Source organism: Phaseolus vulgaris, chromosome 5 (assembly GCF_051622355.1).
Source record: "Phaseolus vulgaris cultivar YP4 chromosome 5, ASM5162235v1, whole genome shotgun sequence".
NCBI lineage: Eukaryota > Viridiplantae > Streptophyta > Magnoliopsida > Fabales > Fabaceae > Phaseolus > Phaseolus vulgaris.
This window is the reverse complement of record NC_143502.1, coordinates 26,023,739-26,051,709: the sequence shown is the minus strand read 5'-3', so window position 1 is coordinate 26,051,709 and position 27,971 is coordinate 26,023,739. Positions and strand designations below refer to the sequence as shown.

Sequence of the window (27,971 nt, the reverse complement as noted above, 5' to 3'; positions counted from 1 at the left end):
TAGAATTTCCTAAACTAAAGTCTAAAGATGCTTTTACAAAAGAGGTGTCTAATGTTTCCCTCTAAGCACCTTTTATTACACAAGAAACTATCAAAAGAAAAAAACAATCTTCCACTATTTCCTAATTCCTTGAATTTGCTTCTTGTAAGCCTATGAGGTGGGTTATTGACTCCTTGAGCGTCTACCACTTGGGCCTCCACCTCTTCTTGTCCTTGATTATTGGCTTCCATTTCTTCTTGATCTTGATCTCCATCAGAACCCTTGCAAGAAACCCTAAAATTTGTCAATGACCCATAAAAGTTACCATTTTCTTACATTGTCGGTTTCAATAAATGTGTTGTAATGCCTAATTCCAAGAAAAGATAAATGAACAAACAAAAATCATGGATAAGTAAATTGTAAATAAAATAGGGTTGATTTTTTTAATGAAATGCTTTAACCTTAAATCTATGAACTAAATGCATGTAAGAAACAGAACTTTAATCAAAATAAAAGAGAAAGAGGGTCTTATGTTGTAGAGCTCAAGAATAAAGCATTAACAAGTTAGAAATGTAAAACCCTAAACCCACCAGATTCTGCTTAGATGGAGAAAGGAAGTAAGCCAATCTGAAACAAAGGATGGAAGCTCAGACATTTGCAACAAAAGTTATTTCTCTGCTGGAAAAAACATAACTTTGCTTTCAATAAAGAAATTCCAAGAGATGAAAAGTGAATAATGAATTGGGAAGTAAGGTTAGGACACCCAATGGTTTATCTGGTGTTTCCAGAAAGTTCCAATGTCTATCTTTTTTATTTTCATTATTATTTTAAGTAAAATAATTTTCAAATTAATTTTATTTTAATTTGAAAATTTCGAAATTGTTTTCATTTTGATTTTGACGATTAATTTTGTTACTTTTTAAAGTGTCTGTAATATTATTATAATTTTTGGAAATAAATTTTTAAAAAGTAATTTGTTTAAGTAATTCGAAATTTCAAACAATACTTTGATGGTATATAAAATTTCATAGATAAAAAAAAATTTAACCTAAAATTTCATACACAATTTACTATATTTAATTATCATTATTATAATTATAATAATTAATATAAATTAGAAATTGTTCATAAAGACAAATTTACTTCAAATGTGAATAATTCAAATTAAATATTAAATATAGTAGATAAACATTAAACAATTCATGATCAGATTACATTAGTTTACATTGTAAATAGTACAGGAATTATAAAAGAAAAAATGATAATTACAGTACAATTATTTGCTAATTTGAGATTCCAATAAAAATGATATATGTAAATTTGATTGTTGGCCACGAACTTCATCATGTAGGTACATCTCCAAAAATATCTTGCACTAATTTATGCAATTAAAAAAAATTATGTAAAAACTATAATTAATTACATTATACAAACACATTTGAAGTAAAACGGATAAAAGAGAAAATGTTTGTTCTTTAACAAAAACATGTTTTAGGTGAAAAGTATATTAAATTATGCGACCACCTTCTTTGATATAAATTGAAATCAAATATATGAAATATAGAATGAAAAATGATCAAATATTAATAAAAACATATAGTGCTCATAGAAACAAAAAAATTTAAAAGTCCATATAATAGAAATCAAAATGTATGTCAAAACACGTCAAAACAATCAAAGGATTTAATACACCACTGAGTTATTAATAATGAACAATATAATAATAATCACAATTGCACAATATATTAAAACCAAATGAATACCAGGTAAAAAGTAATGAAAGATTTCTGTGTTTAATGTACTGGCAACTGTTATAGTGTTTAGCATATGTAACAATGCTAACACATTATAGAGACGCCTGATAATGAATGAAAGTTTGAAGTAAAGCATAAAACAAATAAAATCAAATGAAATCAGATAAACATTAAACATAATAACAATAAAATAAACATAAACATTAATAATAATAAATTGTTCAGGTTTCTAACAAAGGGAAACTTAAGTAAACCACAAAAAGTAAATAGTTTTTCTCCTTCCAAAACAATAGAAAGGATTATCCAAAAACATTAAGAAATCTAATTATAGAGTTTGACCTGTCTTTTATAGTGACTTTTCATGAGTAGCAGAACCCTAATATCAGAAGAAGGCATCATCATATGACATTCAAATATAATTTTGTCGTCTTCACGGAAGGAATGAAGACTACAAAATTTTTTCCAGCCCCTACTAAGCTTGATGTTTGTTGAAGGAAACCTTCCTCTTAACACGTTGCATTGAACATCATGTAGCAGTTCATGTAGCGTAACATTTCTGAATTTCGTTTTTAGAAGATATTCCGCAAATGCACCGTGCAGATCCTTCAACAAAATGAGAGTAAGTATTGAAGAAAAGCAATACAATATAAATCAAAGCATTTAAAAGAAAGGATTCTTAAACTTACTAGATAATTTCCTTTGATATAAAAAGAAGACAACATAATGTCAAAATGTTCAAAGGGACCCTTGGTCAGCGGTTCCCTTCCTTGAACTTCCTTCAAATAACGATTAACACCAATTTCACAGATCTCTCCCATAAAAACAGTTATTTTGAAACAACTTTGACCGCCGTAACGGATGAGTATAGAGTGATCGCCTTTAAAGCCATAAATGGAACTCAAAGTCAACCATCCATCCAAAATTTGGGGAGACAATAGATCTTGGTTATAATATACTGAATGGACGTTCCCTGCACTATCTGCGAGGGTCCACTCCTTAGCAAGTTCTCCTTGAAACTCAACAGCGAATGCACGATCAACATAACCATTCTATCCATTGTGAAAAATAAAAGAAGTCAACAAAATGCATTGATGAAAAAAGTAGGTATTGAAGAAAAATAAAATAAACTACATACTTGCCCGCGGATGTACATTGAACAAAAAAGACCTCGTGTATCAAGTTCATGAATTTCTTTAGCAGTATAAGCCATCTAAGTGAATAATAAACAGTGGAGAGTGAAGGAATTAGGCAACAGTAATATAGAAACGTAGATGGAAGAAAAGAGTATTATTCTGAGTAATGAAAAGCCAAGTTTCTTACATATTTATAGCCAAATATAAGTTGTGACCCTTTGATATCCATTGCCTCAATCAACATGTCGTTTCAGTTCAAGAAAATCAATACATAATTAATAATGAATAATAAGGCTAAATAAAAAAATAAAAAATTATTATTTAAAAATTAATAAATAATAAAATAGTCAATCATGAATAGAAGATAAGATAAGTATGTTAACTGTAATTATTGTTACACCATTGTATTTTATGACCTTTCAATTTTCCACTGCATTATACAACAGAATACTTGTCGTTCAAGTATCTTATTAAACAATAATGAAATAATAATTATTACAATTATTCTAATTTTTAAAACAAATGATAATAATATTAGTCAATAGTGTAATTTTATTTACTAATAATTAGTATTTATATGAAAAAAACAAACACTTAACATAATTGAAAATAATAATATATCTATATAATTTTTACTATCTAATAATTTAATAATAAAACAAATATACTTATAATTTTTAACTACTTTATCTATATATTGAAATGATTACTTGTTGCCATATATAAGAGAAATACCTAGGAAGACTAAAAGTCTACGTTGAAAAGAGTGTATAAGGGATAGGGAACGACCACAATTCTGACAGCTATTTAATGCACATTATTAATTAAAAATAACTTAGTTTACACAAAAATGTGAGTACAATCATAAATATAAAATAAGGATTAAAAAGAGTAAAATCATTATGACTTCTAAAAAAATGATTAAAAACACATATAAAAGATAAATGTGCAAAATAATTGAACGAGCACATTAATTTTGAAGCATGTATAAATAACTTTTGTAAGCAAATATACATACATGTAATAATACTTCCTATGAAAGCAAAATGTTATTGTAATAATCTCAAAAAAAAATGGAAGAACAGATAAGTTATAGTCGTTGATAAATAATATCTGGAATAATTATAACATAATTGACAAACTGTAAGATTATGTGCCTAACATTCTTCCAAAAAAATAAGTCATTATATTAATTACACACAAACTAAGTGAAATTCTTAAGTAGAAGGCCAAAATTAACTATAAAGTAATTACGTACCTTAAAGATAAGGTTCGATGATGAAATCAACAATATTAAATAAATAGACTTTAAAAAGTAATTGTACTCATACATCATAAAATATTGTGAATAGAAATTAGAAAGAGTAAACAAAATTACAAATACAAACTAAAACTGTCCAAGAGTGACAGAAATACATAAAAAATCATCTTTCATAGTACTCCCTTTTCGATCTTTATATTTTCCTTAATACCCTTAATGGAACATCATCATCGGCTGTGTGCGAGGGTAAGCCCTGGATGAACCACTTCAACACTTAACTGACTGTCACTTGCTAAGTCAACAGTTTCAGAATGCAAATCAACAATTTCATTGAAATTTTTTTTAAACAAATCCTACAACATGAAGTAGAAATATTAGTAAGATTTAGTTTTTTAAACTAATCATTTAAATATAAAATACCTGAGGAACTTCTATAGAGAAATTGTTTTGTTCGACATCTTTAATACTGCATAGTCTTTTCCTCTGAGTATGAGGTTCCTTGTCAACATAAAAATTAAATTAAAAGATATACATAATTAATTTAGAAATAAAATGCAACACAAAATATAATAAAATACATACCACACTTTCAGAACCACCATGAGAAAATCTTTGGATAATACTCTCATTAGTAAATTTTTTTTGACACGGAATGATTGGTCAAACCTGTTAGCTTGATCTTTAACACAACCAACTTTATACAACATGACTTTGTCTATCAAAAGACCAAATTCTTTGAGTAATACACTAGAGTCAGCGTTCTAGAAATTAAAAATAAAATAAAATATTAGTATATTAATTTATACAATAACCTTTTCATATATGCATCAATAGACATATACACTATTGGAAAATTACCTTGTCATTACTTTCAAATAATTATTGATCAATGTAGTTGCATCCCTGTCAAAAAGAACAAAAGTGGTGGAGTCTGTCTCATCCATTACTCGTACCTTCAGCTTATACCTGAAATATAAAATATAAATAAAAGGTTAAGAAATATAATACAATAGATATTACTAATATAGAAAGTAATGAAAAAAAAAGGATGGCGTTTACAAAGAATACCTTGGTTGCACTTTCATAACATGCTTATTACATTTCTCACAAAAAAACATTTTCGAATCCGAGTAAACGATTTTATTGCATAAGCAAGTCGTGTACCACCATTCATCATCAACTACAATATGTTTTATAGTAGCTAAAACAACAAAAGTGTTTTCCTGAAAACAAAAAAGAGGTTCTGCAGTTAAAGCATACATAATTAATTTAATTAAATTTTGATAAAAAAAATATAATGATACTTCCTTGCAATCTTTCAGGCCTTGAATAATGTTTCTTGGAATCAAGTGGATAAATTCATCATCAACATTCTGTTTTCCAGAATCACACAACTGACTGAGTCCTTGAGTAGGAGAATCTGTATTTTCCATCATCCTACAAATGTTAAATTTGTAGTTAGAACGTGTCATAATTTTCAAGTACTGAATGACAAAGTACGTATTGAAGTAACCTTTTTTTAAGTTCGTTTGCCTCTTTAGACTGTAAGTTATATATTAATTTTGTACAATCCAAGCAATTTTGCAAACAAACCTTGTCTACAATCAAAATAAAATACATTATGTTATAAGTACATAAATTTAAGTAGCATAATAAAAAAAATAAGTTTCATGAGTAAACATACCCTAGGAAATCTTGACTTTAGCAAACTGCAAACTGATGACCACATTTTGCAACTCTCCAGATGACAAAAATGCATTGAGCTCATCAACATAATTGCCAAATAATGTACACTCCATGCGCAAGCTGTTGCAAATAAAATTTGAATTGTGTAAAACAAATTTTGGAATGGTTGTACTACGAAATTTTAGCTTACCCATCAACTTCAATGGAAATCACATTTAACTTTGTTGATGAGCCTGTTCTATTAATCTCCCTCTCAATGCCTACACCAGTCAGTAAACCAATAACATATGGAAACAAATATGTTGAACCAAAACCATTATAAGTAAACTTACCAACTAAATAATCAGTATCAAAACCAGGGACTCTTATCACAGACATTGGGGTGTACTGAGGTATTGCACATGATACCAGATCATTACATACACAGCTTACCTTAGTTCCAAACTGGAAATTAATCTTGTACTTGTGATGGGTTGTTCTATAAGATCCTGAATTAGTTGTCACACTAAAGAAATTGAAGGAATAAACCTTATCCTCAAAAATATTATTTTAAAATTTATAAATTAGTGTTTTTCTAACAAAAACATGAATTCTATCGCCCTGGAAAAGAAGATTCAAGATTAACCATGATTAGAATAATTGATATTGATATATTTAGTACAAAACAATAAGAAAGGAAATGATAAAACAATTGACCTCTTTATCTTGAATCACCATTTCCATTGAGAATGGAAACTTTCTTTTCTTGAAGTCCGACACAAACCAGAATCGAATTACTCTTGCTATCAGAATCCAATTTTCATTCTCTAGATTGATATCTCTGATTGAATAACAAATACATTGTAAGCCTGACTTTTTAAGTAAAAGGAAAATGTAGACTGCAAATGCTGATACTAAATGCGACTCCGAAGAACATACCACACATCTATTTATATAGAAGAATTGGTTCTTATTTATTTTGAAAAAGTAAAAAATAATTAAAATTTAGAAAAACAATGAGTACTGTGACACAAAGAAGAACTAAATAAAGAAAATCATTAACAATAAATGAATGTGTTCAAATCAGGGTTTAAAGAATAGAAAAAGGCTACCGTATAAAATATAATATATAATGATTAATTGCTGCACTAAATCTGAAAAGAAGAAATAATGATCTTGAAAGTCGTGTATAAAGCACAGAGTATTGTCACAATATATGGGAAAAGAAAAAAAATAAAGAATATATAAAAATTTCAAAATTCTCATAATCCCAATAATTTAATGTTCTCATAATGATTACTTGCTGCAACAAATATCTAAAAAATTTGCATTGAAAAAATAAATTAATATGCTGAAGGCAGTGTATAAAGAATAGAGAACATTCACAGTATAATTAATAATAATAATATATGATAATGATTACTTGCTGAAGTAAATATCTGAGAAATCTGAAAGAGGAGAAGAAATGAAGATCTTGTAAATGTCTAAGAAAACTTCCTATCTAAGAAACCTTTATATCAACAAAACTGAAAAAGTAATAAGAAACAGAGAACAAAGACTATGGAAGTAGTTGAATGCATCAAGTAAGCAAAAAAGAAATTCTCATCCCATAAGCATATAACATTCTTACCATAATCAATATGAACATCAATATGAAAGAGGACAAAATTAGAATGAACATCAATATGAAATTAAATAAACAATGAAATCAGAATAGCAGGAAACAAACCTAGAAATTTAGAACAGAGAAGCCTAGAAACAAAAAAACAAAAAATGCCTTGGCATAAATATTAGAGTTTACCCAAAAATGTTGATGAACATCAATATGAAAGAGGACAAAATCAAAATGAAAATAAATATGAACATCAATATGAAATGAATGAACCATGGAATGAGAATAGCATGCAACAAACAATTAAATGGGATGAACATGAATATCAAATGCATCCAAAGAGGAGGTCAAAATTCAGTACCTTTTACGATTAAACCCTCGAAAACCCTAGAATGCAAAAAAGGAAAAAAATCTTCAATCGGTGATTGAATATACAGTGGATTTGGAAATATATCAAAATAAAAATTAACCGTAAAAAGGAGATATCTTTTAATGTTCACCATAAAAATGAACCATGGAATTAGAAGAGGACGCAACAAACAATTAAAAGGGATGAAGATGAATATCAAATGCATCCATGAGTTTTGATAAGAATCGAAAGTTTGGAGTGAGCATTGTGCGATTCGCTGAGCTGATGATGCTTTCAGGACTCCCTTGCAACAATAATATTCAATGGATTTCTTTCCATAGTGCCTAAGATTTTGGGTACATGGTAAAGATAATGAGTCAACGCTTTTTTTATATGCAACCATTTCTATCTACCAACTTGTGTGACTTTCTTCAACTAGTTAAATTCTTCTTTGGATATAAAGTATACGATGTTAAACATCTAATCAGATTTTTTCCCAACTTTCATGGTGGTTTAGATAAAGTTTCTGAGTCCCTAGGTTTGGATAATAGTGGCATAAGAAGTCATCATGCAGGGTCCAATAGTTTAGTCACTCTCCATGTTTTTAATAAAACTAACTCTCTACTTTCATACAAAGTTTGACTTGCCAAAACATGCAGATGCTCTCTATGGCTTAAAGATACCTTAATTTTCCTTTTTTACCATCTTTCTTCCCTTTTCAGGACAATGTAATTTCCAAATTCTACAATAATACATATCACTTCATTTTATCCTACTTTCTCTTTTCTCTTTTCCACCCTTATATTTCTTCTCTCGTAATACTAATAATCGCAAATTAGATGGCTTCGCCATTGTACTATCCTTTTGTTTAATATTTTTAATTTTATTTTTATTTTATATAATAATTAACAAAATCAAACAATTTAACATTGGTAAATAAATATATGTTTATTAGCATTTTTATTAAAAAATTAATTTCAATCAAACAAATAATATACCAAAAACAATATTGTAATGCTTAACATTTTCTTATGAATAAAGTAACATTTATGTTGTGATGGAATAAATCAATATAATGGAAAACTTATTTATTTTGCTTTCTTAAATAAATGTTACCTAATAATAAGTATATGGGACAGTACGACTTGTTTTAGTGTGATTTACCGTTATAATTAAAAATAAAACAAACAACTCACCTGATATAATTTAATAGTTTGATTTTGGTCTGCCAATTTATTTATTTTTATTTTTTAATTATATATATATTAAATCATATTTAATTATATAAATAATTTTAAATTTCTAATTGATAATTAATTAAATAAATTAAAGTATTTATTTGTTAAATTATTTTATTATAATTAATAATTAGAAATAATTTGTAAGTGTTAATGATTTAATATATAATTATATTTTGATATTTTAAATAATACTAAATAAAAAATATTTTATTTAAATTATTTATATTTTTCTTAAAAAAATATTGATATTTTATGGAAAAGAAAGTTTTGAAAGAAGAGAAAGGAAGAGAAGTTAGAGAAAAGAAAAAGTATTACATTGCAAAATTGTATAGGGAAGCAAAATATATATATATATATATATATATATATATATATAAAAGACCTGAAAAATTAGAATGTTCCCCCTGCGACTTCGAATGAGATGGTATTTGGTTAGGACAAAATTTCCCTTCATTCATCCCGGAAATTACAGTCAGCCATGCCCATGACACTCTTGGTTCCATCATCTCGTTACAGTTGGTTTCCGCAATTTCCCATCCCTTTTCTATTCCCTAGATCCTGAGCTCTTTCTCGGGATTTCCTCCCAATGCCATCTCCTACAGTAGGGTTTTTTTCTTCTTTTTTACTTCATTGCATTGAAGCTGTTTGATGGAATTAAATTATAGAATTATGGTGAAATTTGTTGACTAACTCTTTGAAGATTTTATTGAATCAGTTATTTTTTCACCGTGCGTGTTTCAGGATCTAAGGGTCTAGTTTAGTCACGCCATTTTGGTTGTTGTGGAAGCGTAACAAAGATGAATAGGACTGGGAAACTCAAATCGTCGAGTTCTGAATTGGACCTTGATCGGCCCAACATTGAGGATTACCTACCCTCTGGATTCACTGTTCAACATGAACGGCAAGGGAAGCTCCGCCTGTATGTGTCTTCTCGCTATTTTTTTTCTTCATTTTCATGTTATGCTTTTACTGTTGTTTAGATGCTCCAAAATAAGGGGCAATGAAAATGGAGTAGTTTTCTGTTTGCATGATGATTATGTTCTGAATTAAAGTTGTCATTTCAGGTGTGATTTGCTCAATATTTCACCTAGTCTGTCTGAGGCAGAAGGTGCCATTGTAGATGTGAGGTTTTGACCTTGTCTTCATATGCAGTTCTTCTGCTTTTTGGTTTTGGTATGTCAATTATTATCGTTTGGAAAACTTCTGATGATGGAATAGTTATGGAGAGAATTTAACGGCAAACATGATGTGTTAAACATTTTCTAAAACTAAATCTTGACCTGCTGCAATGCAATAGACCATCTCCCAATGCTGCCAAAATTGAGATCCTACCAAGAATCAGGAAGAGAATGGATGATGGTAAGTTGCAGGATCATAACATGTATAATAAGTTCCTAGCTACAACATAAAACTATACTGTAAATAGATACATATATATAAAAAATAACTTAGATAACAAAAATGACATCTAAATCACGATATTTAACAATAATTCAAAATTCTTAACATATAGCCAGTCCATAATTGATATATCATAACATGATTTTTTTGACAGCATAACTGAAAGAACAAAACACAAATAAAATTGAAAGAAAACTGCCCACTACCAACACAGATTATGCAGCACAATATAGTCAATGAAGGCAGAATTCTAAGTGCATAAACATAAGGCAGAGGCAAGACCGAAAAGTGAGGGAGCTGGATAGGTTAGAGAGTGCAAAGAAGGGTTACTAACAGGCAGAGAGGAGTTCACGAGTGAGGGAATAAGACAGGTTTTGTTTTTCATCCTCGAGCGTTTATTTGTTTCCTTTGTGGTGCTGTGGATTTGTGATTCGATATTTGATTATTTTCCCTATTAGGTTAGGTTATTGCTTTTCTTTATATACTTATATGTTACGCATGATGATGCAATAGTACTTTGGAATTCATTCAATCCTAGGGTTTTCCAAGCTAATTTTCAATGCTACATTTGCTTGTAGAGATGCATCGAGACTGGACGCATTTTAGGAAAACTCTATTAGGATATGATTCGAACTTAAGATTTAATTAAATTAAATTTTTATTTCCCTGCATTTTAATTAACAAAAAAATAAAACCAATTTGATTTAAAAATTGATTCCCATGTCTAATGAAATTATATGATTTCTCTCTCAAAGTATAATAAGGGCAATGCTGTCAGTTTAACAAATTAAAACTAAAATTAAATCCCACCAAAATTTAGCAGACTTTTGCATGTGCACAACTAATCACAAAGATTTCAAAATCAAAATAATCGGTTTCGCCTAAACAATCAGTTATTTATACCAATTTGAAAATATTAAAACTGAATTTAAAGAGACTAAGGATAGAGAGAATGCACACAGAGGTTTATACTAGTCCACTCTAAACCCAGAGCTACATCCAATCTTCTCAGAAACCACTGAGGAAATCCACTAAGCAATCAAACCTAGATCACTTACAACACAACCAAAGAAGTGACCTTGATCCCCTCAAGACACACACTTCTCTTAGTCAACCACACCAACACTAAGAATGCTGATCTTGATCCCCTCAAGAACACACAACACTTCTCAGCAACACACAAAAAGTTTCTTTCAACAGATACAAGGATTACACTTGTTATAGAACAAATCTGAAATCAATACAAGAGAAAATCCTATCTCACACTCTTTGATCAAACTCAATCTCTAAGCAATCTCAACTTTTTCAAAATCTCAAAACTTGTGTTGTTGTTGTAAAACCCAAATTTGTTTTACTGTTTTATATTCAAAGTTGTTGTTTGTTATCAAATCTTAACAAACTATTCATTGCATTTAAAGATTGGTCAAAACATTAAAAACTGGAGCGTAACTAGTTAGAAAATCATTTAATTCTCAGTCAAAGCACAAAACAGTTTTCTGTTATGGTACCAAAACAAACAATCGGTTGTTTTGGTTTTGACAGCAAGTCAACCATAAAAACAGTTTTTGACCTTTTCTAAAACACCTAAGTGTAAAACAATCGGTTGTTTCGACAAAACAACAGGTTATTTTTCACTTAGTTTGAAAAAACACTTTTCTTTTAAAAATATTGAGAATGCCTATGCTTTGGATTCAATCAAGAGTGGATTACATATTAAATCTACCCCATATCCTATCTAAAAGACAACTCAGCAACAACAAGCACAACTAGTCTTTCATCATCCTTAAAAGGGTTTGGATTCTTCAAAGCTTGAACAACACTTGGTTCAACAATCTCCCCCTATTTGATGAAGACAAATCCCTGATGCTTGTGTTATATTTGATTGAATCTGAAGCAGTTCCTGCAAGACACAGTTTTAAGCAAAGCATAGAACTTCTGATATTTGGTTAGCACAGAAACAAAAACAGAAATTCAGAGCATAATATCAGAGCAAAAATATTAGAGCAAAAACTTATAAGGTTACACCCATACAACTGTTTTGCAGAAATTGAAAACGAAAAACCAAATACAGCATAAATCTCCCCCTATTTGTCTTCACAAATAGACAAAAAGAAGAGATAAAAAAGATAATTGTTCTTAATACATCAGAATTAAAAAGCAGAAGCAGAAAACAAGAAAAACTGATACAAACACCAAAAACAATCGGTTGTTTCGAGATATCAATTGGTTGTTTTTCCTCTTCATTCATCATCAGCATTTTGAAGATCAAAGATCTGGTTCTGGACTGCCTCAATCTGTTCATCTAAGGTCATGAAGCGTGCATCCATGCTTCTAAACCTGTTGTCAATGCTCTGGAAATTGCTGACACATAGATCATGGAGATTCCTTTGGTTCTCCGCAAAGCCATCAAGCCTACTGACCATGAATTTCTCAAAAGGAAACATGGTTTGCATTCCATCTTCCTGATTTCCAGCACTAGCACTGGGTCCAACATCTTGATTTGTTTCAGGTTGATCTTCATGTTGAAAATCCATATCAACAGCATGTTCACCTTCTTCAAGATCAGCAGCAGCACTTGATGAGGCACCAAGGTAATCCATTTGCCACCTATTTTGATGAATCCCATTTTGCTGAGAGATCCATTGTTCAACTCTTGAGTTGACTTGACCAACTTAGATGTTTCATCCTCTAGGTTCACTTCAAAATATAGAAGAAATTTAGAAATCAAAACAGCATATGGATAGTGATAGTCACTTAACCTCATTGCCTTTTGCATGTGCTCTTTGATGATGTGGATCCAATTTATTTTGATCTTCTTCATAATGTAGTATATGTACACCAGATCCTCCTCTGTAAGAACAAAATGATTGCTCCCCCTTGGAGTTAGAATCCAAGTTACAATAAGGGCCAACAACCTTTCATCAAGCCTCAAGCCACCAACCGAACAAGTCCTAACTTGAGCATTTTGGTTCTTCAAGCAGCTCTTGTAGTATTGGACTTTGTTGAAATCCTCCACTACACCAAGGTTCCCCTTATTGATTTTGAGGCCACAGTACTTTAGACCAGCTGCTGCAGTCCACACATCATATGTGATCTCCATATCCACACCCTTTACATGAGAAACAAGGTTGTTTCCCTCAAACTTGAGATTTGTGTAGAATACTCTTATCAAATGTGGGTAGATGTTTGAGTAGCCTTTTGACATTATCCAGCTTTTGACTTTTCAGCCAATCAAAGCAAACAACTTTGGGGTTGTTTATCACTTTGGTGCTAGTCTCAAACCTATACCTCTCAATTTGATCATTATCACTAGAAAACCATCCTTCTAGCCTTTCTCCAGACCTTACTGCTCTGGTTTTGACTCTCTTTGAGGTGGGAGGAGTTGATTCCATGATGCCAGAGAAGAAACAGAGAGAAGCTCACACAAGAATTGCAAGAGATGTTGTAATTGGTTATTCTTGTGGAAGAGATCAGCTGCAATAGATTTTATAGCAATAATAGAAACATAAAGCATTCAATGACATGAATGGGTACCACATTTTCAGAGAGAAAAAACTAGACCAAGCCCTGCACAGAAAACGAACATTTTAAAGAGGATATTTAATCATGAAAATGAACTTAAAAACAGTAATTAAGAACAGAGATAAGGAAGGTCTTATCCTTTATGTTGTTTTTTCAATGAGCCATGTGCTTTGTGATCAAGAACCCTCATTTAACTATTGAGGGCCTTTGGACAGATACAGGACATTGATTCAGCTTCAATGTTGGTCTTTTTCTTCCAAGAACTTGATCAGATGACTCAGTCCTTCACACTTTAGATTTCCTGCACAAACATGAGTTCAAGCAACAAGATTTGGCTCCTTCACAAATGTGGGTCCAATTGATTTCTTTTCTCATTTGGAACCTTACATCCTTTAGGAATCCATTTCATGAAGCCCCTGGGAACATAAAACTTTCTTATTTTGCAGAATCTAACCGAATGGCCCTTTTTCATGCAGTAAAAACATGTAACAACCGGTTGTTTCGACTTAACAATCGGTTGTTTTTCTGGCTTTCTTGAAAACTTTTTGAAAACTTATCTTGTTTGTTTTGTGGATTAAAACCTAAACCAACCTTTCCGAAAACACAACTTTGAGATGCTAAGACATTCTCAAAGTTAGATTTCCCTTTCGAAAGCTTGTCCACAATATTAACAAGATAATGCACTTTCTTCTCAAGATTTTCACAATTTTCGCAAATGAGAGTGTCACACTTGCAAGAATAATTTTTGAAATGCGTTTCTAGATTTTTGAAATCCTTTTTAGATTTTTCAATCTCTTCTTCAAGTGCCTTCACTCTCTTTTCCAGCCAGCTGTTAAGTTCTTTCAATCGGTTGTTTGAAAGAACTAATCGATTAGCTTCATCGTGGGTTTCTTGAAAAGCTTCAAGCAATTCACTATAATTTTGTTCATTTAAAGAAGCACAAGAACTTACTTCACTTGAGCTGCAAGATTCATCATCATCTTCAGCAATCAAACAAATGTTTGCTTTCTCATCTTCACTTGATGAAGAGCTTGATGATGATACCTCATTCTCATCCCAAGCTATGTAGGCTCTCTTTGTCTTGCTCTTCTTTTCCTTGTAGCTAGGCTTTTTCTCCTTGCTTTTGTTTGGGCAATCTGCCTTTATGTGACCTTGCTCACCACAACCAAAACAAGTATAGTTATTGGAATTAAAATCATTAGATTTCTTGTTTCCATACCTATCTTTGTTGCTGTCCTTGTTGTTAGAATATATGGCTTTAAACTAGAGGGGGGTGAATGGTTTAAAGAGGGTTTTCGCAAACTTTTAAGTCAAGAATGAAATTACTTCAAGAAACAATTGATAAGGAATCCAGTTTACCAAAACAACAAGCAAAAACAACAACACCAGAAAAACAATCGGTTGTTTATACCAGTTTGCAAATATTAAAACTGAATTTAAAGAGATTAAAGATAGAGAGAATGCATACAGATGTTTATACTGGTTCACTATAAACCCAGAGCTACATGCAATCTTCTCAGAAACCACTGAGGAAATCCACTAAGCAATCAAACCTAGATCACTTACACCACAACCAAGAAAGTGACCTTGATCCCCTCAAGACACACACTTCTCTTGGTCAACCACACCAACACTAAGAATGCTGATCTTGATCCCCTCAAGAACACACAACACTTCTCAGCAAACACACAAACAACTTGTTTTACATAATACAAGGATTACACTTGTTACAAAAGCAAATATGAAATCAATACAAGCAGAAATCCTATCTCACACTCTTTGATCAATCACAATCTCTAAGCAATCTCAACTCTTTGAAAAACTCAAAAACTTGTATTCAAAATCTTATTACTCAAATCTGTTTTTCTGAATATATTCAAAGATATTGTTTGTTATCAAATCTTAACAAACTTATTCATTGCATTTAATGATTGGTCAAAGCATTTAAAGAATGGAGCGTAAACAGTTAAAGCATTTAAAGCTGAGTCAAAGCTAAAACAGTTTTTTTGTTATGGTACCAAAACAAACAATCGGTTGTTTCCTCGAATCAATCAGTTGTTTTGGTTTTAACAGCTCAACCATTTGAAAAACAGTTTTCAACATTTTCTCAAAACATCTAAGTATAAAACAATCGGTTGTTTCGACAAAACAATCGGTTGTTTCGACAAAACAATCGGTTGTTTTTCACTTAGTTTGTGTTCCGTCCGGTTGACCGGGACGTCTTCGTGCGCGACCTCAACCGTCAGCTAGGGAGTCCTTCCCACTGGTTACCTGTGGATTCCTGCAAAAAAGAGGACAAAGAGGCGCCCTAGCGGCCGTTTGCACTCCGACGCTCAAGCCAGCCAACAAGAAACACCGAAATTGTGCACCTCCGTCTCTGAGCACCGCGTATGGTACTCTGAAGGTGGTAAAAAGAACTGTGTATTGTGTGTATGTTTTCTCCCTCAAGCAAAGATCTTTCCCCCAGTCCCTTGTACGTAACCTCAAGGCACGAGCAAACAATTAGAGAGTTCTGGTAAATTTGCCAAAAGTTCCAACCCTGTTCCAAACATTCTCAGCGCTATTTAAACTACTCAAGCATTTAAAGCGCCTTAAAGCGCCTTTAATCACAAACGTAACGCGCTCAATTAAGGCGTCTAATTAGAAGTAGCGCATTTAAGACGTTGAAACGCTCGAGAGCCATCATAGTACTTTAAACGCTCAAAACAGAAACTGTGCTAAATGACTTTAATTACCTGGTACCTGACTAAAGGGTGTTTCTATTCTGACCTGGTTGTTGTACACGTGGAGGGCCTCACGACGCCTTGACCCCATCTGGGGGCGTTTCTGCCCAGTTGGGGACGTTTCTACGTGTGAGTCCTCCTGCCTGGGAGTGCTACTGCGCAAGGGGTGACTTTTTGAATGCCAACTCATGCCCCCAATCATCTAGTCACTTACTTTGAGAGCGTATCTGCCTTCCTTTCGTACCCTGCACCCGGCTACCCTGGGCGTGACCTTCCTCTTGAGTCGTATCTGTCCCAAAGGCGTCTCTGGGGCGGCAGGGGTACTTCACGAGTCAGGCTGCCCTACACTGGTGCTATCACTATGGCCTTGAAGCCACCTTTCCTTTCTCTTTATCACTGCCCCGGGTTATCGGGACCTGAGGCCTCCCCACGGCGTCGCTCCCTCCATGGTCTTTCCTACCCATGGGTATCGGGGAACCACACTGTGATTGCCTTGCTTTAGTAACGTTTGATCTGGCGACGCCCTGGTTAGGCGACGCCTTCACCTAGGCGACGCCTTGCCTTGGTGACGCCTCTTTCTCGACGACGCTGGCACTTAGCGTCTCTTCACCTAGGCGACGCCTTGTGTTGACTTTGGCCCCTGGTGTTGACTTTGACCTTGACTTAGTCAACGCCCGGGTACGGGACGGTACACAAGCCCCCCAGTCTTAAGCCGAAGACTTGTCTTCAGCGCAAAGACTAAGGCCTCGCCCACGCCGTCCACGTGCCATCCTGATGACGTGTCGCTCCCTGCTGACTCAACAATTCTCGAATTATTGACGTGACACTCTCTGAACCATAGGAGCGCTCTTAATGACTGATTGGACATCCTCTGAAACAGGGATGATAACACCTTTCGGGGCTACCCTTGATTGCGCGCCACGTAGCCCATCGCACGGCCAGCCTCTAGAGACCCTTGCGTTTCCCTTGGGCGATTGATCCTTTGACACGTGGCACGATCTCACGACTCTTAGTTAGCGCCTCTTGGGTTGCGAAATGTAACGTTTAAGTTACCCCCAAACCCCGCGCTCACCCCACTGTTACATTCATTCCCTCTGCGTCTCTGCACTGTTCGTCGTCTTCAAACCCCTTTTCTCTGCAATTGCTGTTCTCTCCTTCCTGTGCTCTTCTTCCGCCTTCACTTTGATTGCAAAGGTATGATTTTCGAATACTCACGACTCTTCCCTTTCGTCGCATTGTATGATTTATTGAACTGCCTGGGACTGTTGACATTCATGCATTACTGCGTTATTCCGCTTCTCCTTCCTTCTCTGTTCCCTTCTCCTTCTTTCTGGGTTTTCTCGCGTGGGTGATGTTTCCTGGGGTTCGCTCCCCTTCCTGTCATGGCTACACTTGTTAAAACCTTTTTCCTCTCTTCTTTCTCCAGCTATTTATTTACACCATGACGCGCACGAACGCGGAGCCTGATTCCTCCCCCAAGACCCCCAAGTCCAACTACAAAGCCTACTACCCATGGGCCCCCGACGAGCTCTTGAACGAGTGTACCAGCCTCACTACCTTCCAGGACCTGGAAGCTCACCGTTGGGATCCCCATTTGTACAACTTTAACGCTTTCTGCCGCACTCACGACGCCCACATATCCGTCCGTCCCGGCAGGCCTGGGGAACCTGTTTGTTTGGACGACAGACCTAGAAAGGGGAAAGCCTTCTTCTTCATGTACCAGACCGTGTTCAAACGCGTAGGAGTGCGTCTTCCCCTCACCCCCTTTGAAAGAGAACTCCTTATCGAAATTAATACCGCCCCCGCCCAGCTCCACCCCAACAGCTGAGCATTTGTAAGGGGTTTTCAAATTCTTTGCGGACACCTAGGCATCCTCCCTTCCGTAGACGTTTTCCTGCATTTCTTTGAGGTGAAAAAGCAGGGGAAAAGCTTCTGGGTAAGCTTTTCCGGGATCGCGGGCAGAATCCTCCTCTCCCTCTTCCAAAACTCTTACAAAAACTGGAAGGGGAAATTCTTTAGAGTGTGCAGTGCCAAGCACGACCCCACAGCCTTGGACGGCTTTCCCCTCTATTGGACGGAGCGCCCTAAGCTGCTTAGGGCCAAAGCCCTGGAAGAGCTATCTCCTGCTGACAGGGAAGTAAGCAAGGCCTTGGCTGGGCTGGGGATCGTTTTTGATACTTTGAAGCTTGTTGCTAGCGAGTACAATGCTCACGCCCTGACAACATACTTTGGTAAGGAGACTTTTCCCTTGTCCCCTTTGCTGTGAACACCCTGCTACCGGGTGTTTGTTCCCACTGCTTCCTCCCCTGTTTCTCATGGTGCCATGTTACTTGCATCTCACGCCTCTAGGCGTTTTGTAATTTTGCATAGTTGATTTGGCCCTAATTTCTGCTGTTTGGTCTGTTTTGGTGTAGGATCGGTGATGGACGCCTCTAAGAGAATGATGCTGGCGAAAGCGATGAAGGAGGCTCGTGCCGCCAAGGCGAGCGCCTCCTCCGCCCCTGCTGCTGCTCCGATCCCCCCACAAACTTTGTCACCGCCACCTCCGATCACTGCCGAAGCTCCCCTCTCCGTCATCTCCACATAGCCCCGACGCACTTCAGACTCCCAGCTCTCCTCCACCCATCGCCGCCGTTCCCCTAGCCGCAGCCTCATCTCTGGCTCCAACACCCATTGACAAAGGGAAACGGGTCTTGGAAATTTTATCGGATGATGAGGACTCAGAAGGTGTGGTACCCTTCAAGAGGAGAAAATCTGCGCGGGTTCCTCTTCTGCTAGAGGCGTTGCCCCAGGGAGGGAATCCCTTCATGGATGACCCTCCAAGCGCGACTTCACTTCCACCCACAACAGTCCAAGAGGAAGGGGGAGAAGGTGCCGAGTCTGCCCCGCCCCGCCACCGGTAGACGTCTCTGCTTCCCCTGCTCCCGTCGCTGCCGCTGCCGCCCCCGATCTCATCGCCATCCCTCCTCCAATCATGCATCTGATAAGGGGCTTCAGTGGCGGGACTATGCCAGAGGGCACTGACAGGAAGGAAGGCATGCCTTTCTACTTGGGGGCCTTCTTGGCGGTGGCCCTTGAATGGCGCGCCCAGGCCAGGAATGCTGTCCTGCAAACTCAAACTCTCCAGGCCCTGGAAACGAAGGTAACTGCTTTGGAGGAGGAGAAGAAAACCCTGGGATGCCAGAACGAAACTTACCAAACCTCCCTGAAGCAGGCGCAAGAGTCCAAAGCAGAAGCCGAGAGACAACTGGCAGAGGCATTGGAGCTCCAGGCTGACTTTTATACTCGAGAAGTCGCCCTCCAAGTTCAGTTAACGGGCCTGCAAGAAATGGTCGAAGCTGACGCAGAAGTTCAAAAGGACTTGAAGGACCGTTGCTGTGAGCAGGCTGACAAGATGGAGCTGATGGAGGGGGAAATGGCCACCCAGGCCAAGGCTATGGGCCTTCTCCGCGCTGACTACGACAAACTACAGGTCGAGGTCAGTCGGCTTCGCGTGGAAAAGGAGGCTTTGGAGAAGCAGGTAGCCTCTGGGGACGCCGCCATTGAGGAGCTAGAGAAGGACAAAAAGGCCCTCATCCAGGAGATGGCGGGTACTTTCGAGGAGGGATTCCACGAAGCTTTGGCTCAAGCAGTCTGCACGAATCCGGGGATTGACATTTCCAGCTGCGATTCCACTCACCACATTGTTGATGGAAAGGTCGTGCCCTTGGAGATAGACGATTGAGCCGCCCCCCTAGATCATCAGCCCATTCCTTTATACTTGTTTTAACCTTCTCTGACAAATTTGTAATTCTTTGAATCATCTGCACTCTTGCTACAACTCTAGAATTTTGTTATGATTACTTTCGTGTCCTCGCGACACAAAATTCTGCATGTGTGATCTTATCCTCATTTTTTGCCTTCGCGTGCTTCGGTTGTTTTGTTTGTATTATATTCGCTTCTTTCACTTCGTTGGGCGGCCTTGTAGGCCTGGGAAAGGTCACGCGCCAATGCCCACGTCCATGGAGAGGCTCACTTAATGGAGCCGTATCGTCCACGGGGTGTTTCTAACACCCAAACGGTCCTTCCCTTTATCCCTAACGCCCGACGCCCACGCCTAAGGAGAGGCCTGCTACAGCAGCGCCGTATCGTCCTCGGGTGTCTGAAATGCCGAGTGCTTTGAGAGGGGGTCGTTCCCTCCATGGTCTTTCCTTCCCATAGGTATCGGGGAACGCCCTGCCAGTGATTCGCTGGCGTTTTGGTGGTCCCGCCTCCCTCCACAGTCTTTCCTACCTGTGGGTCTCGGGGAGGCGACGCCAGTAACTACCTTTGCCCTCTTCGATTTCGTCTCCCTCCACAGTCTTTCCTACCTGTGGGTATCGGGGAGGCGACCCTGCTGATATTTTGGTTGGCGACGCCCGCGACGTCTCACGCTGGCGTCGCCCTTGGCGTCCTTACAGGCGACGCCTCGGGCGTTATCTTTACCTTGACATTGACTTTGGCCTTGGCCTTGGTCGACGCTTGAGGACAGCGAAGAGCTCAAGGTTTTGCCCGTGCCATCCACGTGGCGCTTCTTGTATGGCTGATGGGACGTTCAGTCATTCGACTTGATCCACGTGGCGCTCCTTGTATGGCTGATGGGACGTTCAGTCATTCGATTTGATCCTGACTCCTACTGTGCCCCTGATCCACTTTCGACGGCGCATCATACCACTGGGTATTCTGTTGATACGACGTTTTCTGAGTTTAACCAGCGGTGCCAGGGCCATCCTTTCATCTTCTGCCACGTGGCTCGATCGTGCGGTGCATCCATTCGCGTCGTTTGGCGCTCTAACCGCTTTATTTAACCCTTCAAACTCTGAAACCGTTCTCATCATTTCTGCACTCTTCGTAACCTACTTACGCTCTCTCTTCTTGCACCCTTTCTTCTCTCACGAAGGGTTCTTCCAGCATTCACTCCCCTTGCTCGACTCTTGCATTTCCGGCGGGCCATACGCCCTTGACAATCCCTGATCTTGTTAAAGAATGTCTTCTCATGTTGCTTCCCCCAGGGTCAATCCCAAGGACTTGTACCCTTGGGCTTCGAGTGAACTTCTTGACGAATGTTCATGCTTACTCGCTACCAGGGCCATAAGGGAACACAAAGGGGATTCATGTTCCTATGATCACCGGGCCTTCGCGAGGAGGCATGACGACGACATTGTTGTGCTCCCTTGCACTCTAGGGGAGCCAGTATGTGGAGACAAACGGGCCAACGAAGGGGTCCCCTTCTTTTACCTGTACCAGGTGGTTTTCAAGACCATCGGCGTGCGCCTACCCTTCTCCCGGTTCGAGAAGGAACTGCTGACGGAGATCAATGTCTCTCCGGCACAGTTATACCCCAACAGCTGGGCCTTTGTCAAAGCCTTCGACATCCTCTTCGGGTTTTTGGGTTGTGCGCCCTCGGTTGACCTCTTTCTTCACTTCTTTGAGGTGAAGAGGCAGAGGCACAACCTCTGGGTAACTCTTAGTAACGTTCCTGGGAGAGTTCTCCTCACACCCTTCCAAAACTCGTTCACCGGGTGGAAAGGCCGGTTCTTCAAGATCTGCTGCACTGACCTTGTTCCTGACGCTCTGGATGGGTTTCCGCTGTACTGGGTGAGAGAGGCGAGGGCCCTCAAAACCAAACCCTTCAAGAAGCTGGCTCCAAGTGATCAAATAGCTTGCCGGATTCTTGCTGAGGCGGGAGGTTTTGACTCTGCCACTTTGATCAGCTTGGAGTTCAACGCTGGAACTCTCGAAAAGTACATATGTAAGAGTCACTGCCCTAGAAACTTCGGCCTTTATTGCTTTCTAACTGTGCATGTCTTGCTTCATGGTGTCTCTGACACATTTATCCATCCCGGTGAAGATCACCTTGGGTCCCGCGAACGTGTTCGGGATCACTGCATCTAGAATCTCCTGCGAGAAGGGAGTGGAAAACTCCCTTGGGGGGGAATGGTTCTCCATCTCGTCATGGCCATGCCGTCCCCGATCATTTCTCAGGCCCTAGCGCAACTCCTCATTTACGCGGTGGAGCTCTTCATTCCTCTCATGTGAGGCATCGAGATCTGCCTGCATGCGTTCCTGTTCCAGTTTCGACTCCGCCATATCTTGCTGCAGCCCCCTCATTATCTCCAGGACCCGTTGCATGGATAGTTCTGCTGGGGCTGCGCATGCTGTGCCTCGTCTGGTGGGGGCCATTGTAACTCCAACCTCCTCCAACGTTACTGTAACTTGGTAGATTTTCTCGAACTTGTGATGGGACTGATGTTTTATATCGGCCCCACGGTGGGCGCCAAATGTTCCGTCCGGTTGACCGGGACGTCTTCGTGCGCGACCTCAACCGTCAGCTAGGGAGTCCTTCCCACTGGTTACCTGTGGATTCCTGCAAAAAAAGAGGACAAAGAGGCGCCCTATGCACCGCCGTCTCTGAGCACCGCGTATGGTACTCTGAAGGTGGTAAAAAGAACTGTGTATTGTGTGTATGTTTTCTCCCTCAGGCAAAGATCTTTCCCCCAGTCCCTTGTACGTAACCTCAAGGCACGAGCAAGCAACTAGAGAGTTCTGGTAAATTTGCCAAAAGTTCCAACCCTGTTCCAAACATTCTCAGCGCTATTTAAACTACTCAAGCATTTAAAGCGCCTTAAAGCGCCTTTAATCACAAACGTAACGCGCTCAATTAAGGCGTCTAATTAGAAGTAGCGCATTTAAGACGTTGAAACGCTCGAGAGCCATCATAGTACTTTAAACGCTCAAAATAGAAACTGTGCTAAATGACTTTAATTACCTGGTACCTGACTAAAGGGTGTTTCTATTCTGACCTGGCTGTTGTACACGTGGAGGGCCTCACGACGCCTTGACCCCATCTGGGGGCGTTTCTGCCCAGTTGGGGACGTTTCTACGTGTGAGTCCTCCTGCCTGGGAGTGCTACTGCGCAAGGGGTGACTTTTTGGGTGCCAACTCATGCCCCCAATCATCTAGTCACTTACTTTGAGAGCGTATCTGCCTTCCTCTCGTACACTGCACCCGGCTACCCTGGGCGTGACCTTCCTCTCGAGTCGTATCTGTCCCAAAGGCGTCTCTGGGGCGGCAGGGGTACTTCACGAGTCAGGCTGCCCTACACTGGTGCTATCACTATGGCCTTGAAGCTACCTTTCCTTTCTCTTTATCACTGCCCCGGGTTATCGGGACCTGAGGCCTCCCCACGGCGTCGCTCCCTCCATGGTCTTTCCTACCCATGGGTATCGGGGAACCACACTGTGATTGCCTTGCTTTAGTAACGTTTGATCTGGCAATGCCCTGGTTAGGCGACGCCTCTTTCTCGACGACGCTGGCACTTAGCGTCTCTTCACCTAGGCGACGCCTTGTGTTGACTTTGGCCCCTGGTGTTGACTTTGACCTTGTCTTAGTCAACGCCCGGGTACGGGACGGTACAGTTTGAAAAACACTTTTTCTTTTAAAAGATTGAGAATGCCTAAGCTTTGGATTCAATCTAGAGTGGATTACAAAACTCAAACTACCCCAGATCCTAACTAAGACAGCTCATCAACAACAAGTACAGTCAAGCCTTCAACATCCTTCAAAGGGTTTGGATTCTTCAAGCTTGAACACCACTTGGTTCAACAATCTCCCCCTATTTGATGAAGACAAATCCCTGATGCTTGTGTTGTACCTGATTGAATCTGAAGCAGTTGCTGCAAGATACAGTTTTAAGCAAAACATAAAACTTATGATATTTGGTTAACACAGAAACAAATACAGAAATTCAGAGCATAATATCAGAGTAAACAACAGCCAAGTATAGGAGCAAAAACCTATAAGGTTTCACTTATCCAAACTGTTTTGCAGAAAAACATAAAAACTGAAATCAAACACAACATATAAATCTCCCCCTATTTGTCTTCACAAATAGACAAAGAGAAGAGATAAAACAAGATAATTGTTTTGATTACATCAGAATTAAACATCAAAAACAGCAAAAAGATAAAACTAATGCATTCACCAAAAACAATCGGTTGTTTCGGTACATCAACCGGTTGTTTTTCTTCATTCATCATCATTAACAAACTGAAGGTCAAAGATTTGGTTCTGGACAACCTCGATCTGTTCATCTAGAGTCATGAAGCGTGCATCCATGCTGTCAAACCTGTTGTCAATCCTCTGAAAATTGCTGACACAAAGATCATGGAGATTCCTTTGATTCTCCGCAAAGCTATCAAGCCTATTAACCATGAGTCTCTCAAAAGGAGACATGGTTTGCATCCTTTCTTCTTGATTCCCAGTACCAGCACTAGGTCCATCATCTTGATGTGCTTCAGGTAGATCTTCATGTTGAAAATCCATATCAGCAGGTTCATCTTGTTCATGATCAGCAGCAACACTAGTTGAGGCACCAAAGTCACCATCTTTGCTAATCCATTTGCCACCTACTTTGGTAAAACCCATTTTGCTGAGTGATCAATTGTTCAACTCTTGAGTTGATTTGACCAACTCAAATGTTTTATCTTCTAGGTTCACTTCAAAATAGAGTAGAAATTTAGATACCAAAACAGCATATGGATAGAGATAGTCACTTAACCTTATTGCCTTTTGCATGTGCTCTTTGATGATGTGAATCCAATTGACTTTGATCTTCTTCATGATGCAGAAGATGTACACCAGATCTTCCTCAGTAAGAACAAAATGATTACTCCCCCTTGGTGTTAGAATCCAAGTCACAATGAGGGCTAGCAACCTTTCATCAAACTTTAGGCCTTCAACCGAGCAAGTCTTAACTTGAGCATGTTGGTTATTCAAGCAACTTTTGTAGTATTGGATTTTGTTGAAATCCTCCACTACTCCAAGGTTTCCCTTGTTAATCTTGAGACCAAAGAACTTAAGACCAGCAACAGCAGCCCATACCTCATGGGTTATCTCCATTTCTACACCTTTTACATGAGAAACTAGGTTGTTTCCCTCAAACTTGAGATTTGTGTAGAACACCCTTATATAATCTGGGTAGATGTTTCCCTTCATCTCCAGGAACTTTATGAGAGATTGATCTTTGAGTAGCCTCCTTACATTATCAAGCATTTGGCTTTTCAGCCAATCAAAGCACACAACCTTGGGGTTGTTTATCACTTTGGTGCTTGTTTCAAACCTATATCTCTCAATTAGATCATTGTTTCCAGAAAACCATACTTCTAGCCTTCCTCCAGACCTTACAGCTCTAGTTTTGACTCTCTTTAAGGTGGGAGGAGTTGAGTCCATGATGGCAGAGAAGAAAACAGAGAAAATCTCACTCACAGATTTTGCAATTGGTTGTTCTTGTGGAAGAGATCAGCTGCAACAGATTTTATAGCTGTTATAGAATCAAAAAGCATTCAATGTTATGAGTGGGTACCAGATTTTCAAAGAGAGAGGACTTGACCCTGCACTGAACAGAAAAACGTCAGAAAAAGCTGAAAATCACATGGTCTTCACATGTGATCTTTGACTAGTCATTAAGGCTCTTGAATTTCCAAGATTTTGGAATATATTCCTTTATGACTGTTGTAACTTCTTTCTGAACGTGATCAGCTTTCAACACAGGTTCATTGACCAATGATTCTCTCTTTAAATTGATCTGCAACGGATAGAAATTCAAAATAGAAATTAAATTGATTTCTTTACAGTGCTGTCAGACTCAAAACAATCGGTTGTTTCGAAGAAACAATCGGTTGTTTTTCTGCGGCAGTTAAAACTGATTTTGAATTTTAACCATGAGCAGAAAGGGTTTAAAGCAAATGAAGTTAAGAGCTTAAAAACAGAAATTAAGAGTAGAGAAAGGAAGGTCTTACCCTTTATGTTGTTCTTTCAATGAGCCATGTGCTTTGTGATTAAGAAGCCTCTTTTAACTGTTGAGGGATTTTGGACAGATGTAGAACATTGATTCAGCTTCAATGTTGGTCTTTTTCTTTTCAAGAACTTGATCAGATGACTCAGTCCTTCACACTTCTTTAGAATTCCTGCACAAGCATGAGTTCAAGCAACAAGATTTGGTCCCTTCACAAATGTTGGTCCAATAGATTTGTTTTTCTCATTTAGAACCTCACATCCTTTAGCAATCCATTTCATGTAGCCTCTAGGAACAGAGAACTTTCTTATTTTGCAGAATCTAATCGAATGACCCTTTTTCATGCAATAAAAGCATGTAACAACCGGTTGTTTAGATTTAACAATCGGTTGTTTTACTGGCTTTCTTAAAAAAAAATTGAAAACTTATCTTGTTGATTCTGTGGATTGAAACCTAAACCAGCCTTTCCAAAAACACAACTTTGAGATGCCAAGACATTCTCCAAGTTAGATTTCCCTTTTGAAAGCTTGTCCACAGTGTCAACAAGATAATAAACCTTTTTCTCAAGATTTTCACAATTTTCGCAAATGAGAGTGTCACACTTGCAAGAAGAATTTTTTAAATGATTTTTCAGAATTTTGAAATCATTTTTAGATTTTCAATCTCATCTTCAAGTGATTTCACTCTCTTTTCCAGCCAGCTGTTAAGATCTTTCAATCGGTTGTTTGAAAGAACCAATCGATTAGCTTCATCATGAATTTCTTGAAAAGCTTCAAGCAATTCACTATAATTTTGTTCATTTAAAGAAGCACATGAACTTACCTTACTTGAGCTACATGATTCATCATCATCTTCAGCAACTAAGCATAAGTTTGCCTTTTCTTCCTTACTTGATGATGAGCTTTTATCATTATAAGCTCTTCTTGATTTACCTTTCTTCTTGTGCTTCTTGAAGTTTCTCTTCCTTCTGTTGGGACATTTAGTTTTAACATGACCCTTCTTTTTGGATTCTGAAGAGAGAGATTCAGCAGAAGATTCTTCTTTTTCCATCAATGCACTCCTTGGATTCTTGTGATGCTCTTCAAGGGTATTCCACATTTCTTTGGCAGAACTACATTCTGAAACCTTGAGCAATTCATTAGAATCAAGTGCAGATACAATGATGTTCATAGCTATACAATTAAGATGTTCAGTTTCAAAGGAATCATTTTCAGATATAGGCATGAGATAGTTCTTTGTAATGACATTCCAGATTTTCCTATCTAAAGATTCAACAAAGAATTTCATTCTTATGCACCATAAATCATATTTCATACCACAAAACAAAGATGGTTTGTTTAAACATGCACCTTCCCCAAAAGAAAACTTTTCAGCCATTGAAAAAGATTTTCGGATCAAACTTGAATAACTTTCAAGAACCAAGCTCTTGATGCCAATTGTTAGAATATATGGCTTTAAACTAGAGGGGGGTAAATGGTTTAAAGAGGGTTTTCGCAAACTTTTAAGTCAACAATGAA

At 37.7% G+C, this 27,971-nt stretch overlaps 1 protein-coding gene and 1 pseudogene across 2 annotated transcripts in view; one reads left to right on the top strand and one right to left on the bottom strand.

Annotated features, from left to right (window-relative positions):
- Nucleotides 1-4,354: 4,354 nt before the first annotated feature.
- Nucleotides 4,355-27,504, bottom strand: LOC137817350 (uncharacterized; annotated as a pseudogene).
- Nucleotides 9,390-27,971, top strand: part of LOC137817358 (uncharacterized) — a 51,590-nt gene continuing 33,008 nt past the window's right edge. The window contains exons 1-4 of one of the 2 annotated variants that reach the window (XR_011081954.2): nucleotides 9,390-9,595; nucleotides 9,736-9,913; nucleotides 10,059-10,353; nucleotides 10,550-11,137. The gene's annotated coding sequence lies outside the window, so the exon portion shown is untranslated. Of the gene's footprint in view, nucleotides 9,596-9,735; nucleotides 9,914-10,058; nucleotides 10,354-10,549; nucleotides 11,138-27,971 lie in introns of those variants that run through there. The other variant, XM_090302729.1, reaches the window with a different exon arrangement.